We start from the raw sequence: 6,857 nt of genomic DNA, 5'->3' as shown, positions 1-6,857 counted from the left end.
AGGGGCTGCTGCTCACCACATCAGCAATCTAACATATATCTATCAATGATACCCACTCCAAGCAAGAATTCCTCACCCCTGTGAGGAGGGGAGGGAAGGGGCACTGTGCAAGGCCTACAGCTGGCATTCCAAGGGCCCGATCCAGCTCTCATTGAAGTCAGTTGGCTTAATACATTAAGTGAATACTGGCAAATATTCGTGTCAGGCTATGGGTTTGATCCTCTGGAGTTCCCTGGCAAATTTCCCTTTGAAGTCAGCGAGAACAGAAGGGTGTCCGGAACTAAATATTGACATCTGTTTGGACAACTAGCCCCTTTCTTTATAACAAACTGAACCCAAACCCTGGACCCAAATACTCCCAATACCTGTAATAGCTTGGGTTCTGATCCAAACTATCTCTGCTTTCTTTTTTTACAGAAGACAAACAAGTGGAAGAGCTTCCAATGAGCAATTTATATACATTTCTCCTCTTCAGAAAGTGAGTAAGCAGAAAAGGCTGTCACTTAAGTTTATGCTATTTCTCTCTCACTGCACAGCTATCAGGAACATAATACAATGGGCCATTGGGGTTCATCTACAACTCTGTCACTGACTCACTGAGTGACCTTAAGCAAGTCACCTAACCTCTTAGTGGCTCAGTTTCTCTGTCTGCAGAATGGAGATATTTAATATCTAGCCTCCTTCATAAAACACCTTGAGAGATGTTAAAGAAAAAGACTATTAAGTGCCACTATTGTTTTATTGTATTGTAAATTCTCAGTTACCCTGGTGATGCTCACAAGTGACTTCACAACTCTCTATTCACTCACAAATTGTTGGTGCAAATCCTGTCCTCAGTTATATGGGTGCAAATCCATTGAAGCTGATGAATTTACTCTGGATTTTCTCCAGTGCAGCTGAGAGCAGAATCTGGCTCAGCAAAAATAAGCTTATCATCATTAATTGTACTATATGCATAAATAAATACATGAAAAGTGTTTGGCACATTGCTAAAGATCTTGGAACAAACATGGAACCCATGGTGAGGTCCTTTTCCTTTAGTAATCCGGGGCTCCCTCTTGTGTCCAAATGCAGACAGTAAGAAAAGCAGCAAAAGAAGTCAGCTAAACGTGACACCCGTGTGTTTCTTGGACTGTTTTACAAATTAGCCAATACCAAAAGCAACCACTGTCTCTGCCCTACTGAGAAAAGGGATGTTCTGTAGGGGAGAGGATGGCTCTGAGGACCGGTAACATGATGTAAAACTCAGGTCAGTAATGATCATTTATGGCCTAATTTCCAGAGGTGCTGAACACCCGCTTAATTGCAAGTTTTGGGGGCTCTGCACCTCTGAAAATGAGGCTAAAGGTGGTCTATGTGAAATGAGTTTGGTGGCCTCTGTCCAGTTCTCTTTGGACAAGTATCCATATTGGCACTGATCAAAAAATGGGAAAATGAGTTTGCGAACAGTTTTCAAAGTTTTTTTTTCCCCTGTTTTGCAGGCATGGAAATGAACCTGTTTTCAGTTTTTCTCCAGAAAAATTATGTGATATTATTTACTGAAATTGACTATTTTTCATTTACTGACCACCTGGTTTTCAGCAAGAAAAGATGGCTTCCAGTAACTGAGAAATTTTCATACCAACAAAATTACCAAAAATACCACCAAAAATGTAACCAAAAAAGGAACCTTTGGTTAATGCTAACAATAGTTTGCAAAAAGGTTACTTTTCCGTGGGGGGCAGGTATTTTGTGCAAACATTTTGACCATCTCTAATCCATATCATAATTAGTATTCATTGGCAGCCTTGTTGGTGGTTGCAGGGAGGCCAAGGACCAAATAATCACAGGAACACTCCCGTGAGAAGTAGTCGTTCCAGGTTAGGATGGATACACATTGCCAGAGTGGCAGAGGAGAAACTTATTGTGCAGCTGCCTGTGTTTTAGCTGTTCTGCAGGCTCCTGCTAGCCTTGTTACACCTGTTCACCACACACAACCGGCCTCTTGTCAGCATCAGCCCAACAAAGAAATTAAAAGAAAAAGGTTATTTTTTTTCTTTTTAGAGCATATTAGCCTTTCGTAGGTAGCATATTAGTAGGGGTTCGGTGCTTTGGACACACAAAGGTCAGCACACGGCAAAGTGCTTCGTGGCTGTGAGTCATGGCCACTTTTCAAGAATACACTATTTTAAGGGAAACTGAAGCACAAAGAGCTCAATTTGTCCAGGGGCATTCAATGGACTGGGAACAAAACCAAGGAATCATGACTTCCAGTCCCCCTGTTCTAACCTCTCGACCGCACTTCTCTCTTGCTCACAGTTTGATTGAGCTTATGTCATTAGAGGCTTTATAATCAACACAGAGTAGTAGTTCGATCTGGGAGTTATGTATAGTGTAGCATACTATACAATAACAATTCTTTGTCAGAAAAGTTCTATTCACAGCTAATATGTTATTTTATCCATTTTTGTTTCCCAGGCAGATAATATAGGATTCTGTGCCGAATAATACCATACTCATTTCAGGGAGCTAATGTGTAAGCCTGTTTGTGACCCCACAATGGCTTTGAAGGTCCATTGTGAAGCACACCTGTAGTGGGCATTATTCTGAGTGTGATGCCCAGTTCATGCTCACTTCCTAAGGTCAGGCTTGACAAAGCCCTGGCTGGGATGATTTAACTGGGAATTGGTCCTGCTTCGAGCAGGGGGTTGGACTAGATGACCTTCTGGGGTCCCTTCCAACCCTTATATTCTATGATTCTATGATTCCTGCCACTCTGGGAGGTGATTACTATGAGTCATTCCCCTGGTATTTTTAGTGCCTGGTCCAAAGCCCTTGGAAGGCTTTGGCTTTTGATCAGGCCCCCTGAGAAGTGAAACAGTGATTTAGTTAGGGTGAACAGAGGTTGGAAAGCTGTAACACATCTCAGTCAATGGTGTTTTGAGAAGGCAGAAGGGAAGGTGTCTTTCTCTGCTCACCAACCCTTGCTGTAAACAGCACAGTGCTTGTCCCCTGTGAATAAAATCCCTGCTCGCCCATTACTAGTATTTGTCTCCACGGAATGAAAACTGCAGTCACTGGTTGGTTATGTGGAATTCTGCAGAAAAAAAAAATAGCATGCTCCTCTGAAAGTATAAGGGCTGATTAGACTGGCTGATGGAAAGGGCTTGTAAGATGTACTGACATCCCTATACCCAGAGGCCAAAACCTATTAGCCAGAAGGGAAAGTTACTTCCGTATCCTTGCGCAAGGACCAGGAGCATGACCTGGTTAGAAGCCTGTCACAAAGCTCCCCAGCTCTGGCTGACCAGAAAGGGTCACTGTGATTCCCACCTATTCCTAGGCCCTGCCCTGTGTCTCCCTTTTTCGTATGGTCCTTAGCAAATGGATGTCTGATATGTATCAAGCTCTCTTCCCTCCCTGCCTCCTGATTGCTGTGATGGGAAGCTGCCTTTTGACTGCTTCAAGTAGAGAACTTCTCTTTTCTCCTCCCTCCTCTCGGCAGTTGGAGGGAGAATCTTTCTCCCCTCACTGTCCCTGCCTCTTGCTTGCTACCAAGAAAAGGTGATTTTTTTTCTCCTCCTCAAACCAGCCTCCTGATTTCTGTGAGTTACTAGGACCAAAGTGGTGGTGTTGGCAAGGGGCTGCATTTCAAGGAATCCCATCTATTGGGGAGGGGTTACAAATACACCAATGTTTGTTCATTGTAAATAAGTGCTGAGGTGCTACAACTATGGAAACAAAAAGTCCATGAACTACAGAAGCTGCAGGGAGTAGAGGCAGATGTAGTAGCTGAAACTCCTTGAAACGCTTTTTAAAAATGAAATTATTTGACAGCGTCCCTTTAAAAACTAACCTGCTGTTTTGGAAAATCAGTCTCAAAAGCTTTCCCTTATTTCAAAAGACAACACTAGCACAGTAATGTCTCTAATCATTGTGGTGTTGTAAATTGCAGTGCTTTGCACAATTACTGTAGAATGCTGTAGTTCACTGACTACAAATACGAAGTAAAATTAACCAGACTAGTTTTCTTTCTGGAAAGAATGAACCACAAAACCTGAACAAATGGGAGCAAGGGGGAAATGTGAATCCTTTCATTTCTAATAATCTGAAGCTTATGAGTAACACAAGTAAAGAAAAGCTTTCAGTATATAGTCTGATCCTGCTGTCCTCCTGGAAGCAAAACTCCTGCTGACTTCCATGGCTGTTTGCTCTCCATTTTGATCATCACCCTCCTTTTGTGGGAAATCAAAATACAGTGCTGGTTACTGGGGATTGTTTCAAAGGGCATGCTCTTGCAGTTGTGGGAGGGCCCCGAATGCCATCTGCTTCTGAATCCCCCTCTAACCTTTAGATGTGATTCCCCAGGGAGCAGCATGGAGGATGCTAACATTCCTGCTTGTCCATAGTGTAGCTGTTCTGTGGGTAAACAGAACATCAGTCTGCTGAATGTCAATACAGCAGAAATTCACTTAATCTGGAGATCATGAGAGGCAGTACCTTGTTGGCCGCAGGCTCTTTGTGGTACAATAACTGTCATTTCTATAACCTCATTCGTCTGTTAATCAAAACCATCTAAAGAGAAGAGGGTGGGAGGATTGTGTACTGATTTCAACACATTTTCTGATGCAGCTATAGTCCGCTTCACACACTCTAAGAGTGGCTATAAGAATGACTGTCTTTGGTTACACAAACAGGGAAATCAGAAAGGGGAAGGAGTGTAAGTCTCTGAGCTCTTAAGAAAGATTTTTTTTTCACTACTCACAAGGGAGGGTTTGATATGGCAAGGAGCTGAGCACGTTCTGTAAGATATTGAGTGTGCTCCTCTCCCTGCAAATCAATTGCAGATAAGGGTGTCTAGCACTTAAGAAGATCAGACCCTTTGTGAGCTCTTGAATTTAGTCAAGCAGGTTAAACGCTCAGTTAGGGTCAAATTTTTCTCTGTTACATCAGTTCAACCCTGTTGATTTCAATGGAAATTAAATGGTGTAACGGAGAGGGAAATTTCACTCTTGGTACTAAAGCAGTAGTGTCATGTGATTTTATCCTCCATAGACTAAATTCTGCACTGATTTACATCCTGTGCAACCCAGGTTAAATCAACACAGACTCTGACCCTGTGTTTGCCTAGTAAAGTAACTGAACTGCATAAGAACATAAAAATGGCCACAGAGGATCAGATCAATGGACCATCTAGCCTAGTATCCTGTCTTCCCAAAGTAGCCAGTGCCACATGCTTCAGAGGGAATGAACAGAATGGGCAATCATCAGATGATGCATCCCCTGTTGTCCAGTCCCAGACTCTGATAGTCAGAGGTTTAGGGACATGCAAACCATGGGGTTGCATCCCTGACCAGCTTGGCTAATAGCCATTGATGGTCTGATCCTCTATGAATTTATCTAATTCTTGTTTGACCCAGTTATACTTCTGACCGTCACCGCATCCCAGTCAATGAGTTCCACAGGTTGACTGTGCATTGTGTGAAGACATACTTCCTTATGTTTGTTTTAAATCTGCTGTCTTTTAATTTCATCAGCTGACCCCTGGTTCTTGTGTTATGTAAAGCGGTAAATAAAGTACTTGCTGATTCACTTTCTCAACACCAGTCATGATTTTATAGACATTTATCATGTCCCCCTTAGTCATCTCTTTTCCAAGCATGACATTTTTGTGTAATGCTTCCTTAAACAGTGATAGGAGAAATGGCTGATGGGACGCTGACTGCATATGCTAATCCTGCCACCCACGCACAGTTGAGAATTAATTAGGAACAGGAGAACAGGATGAGACAAGATGACAAACATGCCAGTACAGCAAATTGTTATTTACCTAAGAAGATGGAACATTCAGAGGGATCTTAATTAAAATTGCTCTCTAAAAATACTTCCCTCATTATGACACAGTGCTTAGCAGCAGATCCTGCAGACACTGTGGTGATGGCAGAAGACCTTTTTCCTGGAATGTATTCAGCTTAGGTCTTAGTCTTCTCACAGGCACTATCCCCTTTGAGGTCACAAAGCTGCGGAAAAGAAGGCCAGCGCTCCCACGCTCAGGAAAGAATAAAAAAAGCATGCATATATCAAGCTGGCATTTGCCCTTGGTGGAAGACTTGTCCTGCTTATTTACTGTCCAGTCCCAAGGTGCTCCTACCTGTTCTCAAGACACTGAGACTCTCAACACTTACTCTGTGATTCAGTTTTCCCATCTGTAAAATGGGACTAATGATACCTCCATTGTAAACCGCTTTGAGGTCTATGGATAAAAAGTGTTACATAATGTAAAGGGGGATAATGATACCTCCTTGGTAAAGCACTTTGAATTCTACTGATGAAAAGTGATATATAAGAGCTAGATACTATTAATCATAAAATAATATTGGGACAAATTCTACCCTCACTTACAAAGAATAGTGTAAGCAATGGCAGAATTTAAACTGTCCTCTACACTGATTTGGAAAAAGAAAAGGAGGACTTGTGGCACCTTAGAGACTAACAAATTTATTTGAGCATAAGCTTTCGTGAGCTACAGCTCACTTCCTCGGATGCATTCAGTGGAAAATACAGTGGGGAGATTTATATGCACAGAGAACATGAAACAATGGCTGGTACCATACACACTGTAATGAGAGTGATCAGGTAAGGTGAGCTATTATCAGCAGGAGAGCAGGGGAAAAAAACCTTTTGTAGTGATAATCAAGGTGGGCTATTTCCAGCAGTTGACAAGAATGTCTGAGGAACAGTGGGGAGGCCGGGGGGGGGGGGGGAGAGGGGAGAATAAACATGGGGAAATAGTTTTACTTTGTGTAATGACCCATCCACTCCCAGTCTTTATTCAAGCCTAAGTTAATTGTATCCAGGTTGCAAATTAATTCCAATTC

Source organism: Caretta caretta, chromosome 7 (genome assembly GCF_965140235.1).
Source record: "Caretta caretta isolate rCarCar2 chromosome 7, rCarCar1.hap1, whole genome shotgun sequence".
Classification (NCBI taxonomy): domain Eukaryota; kingdom Metazoa; phylum Chordata; order Testudines; family Cheloniidae; genus Caretta; species Caretta caretta.
Note: the sequence above shows the minus strand (reverse complement) of the source record.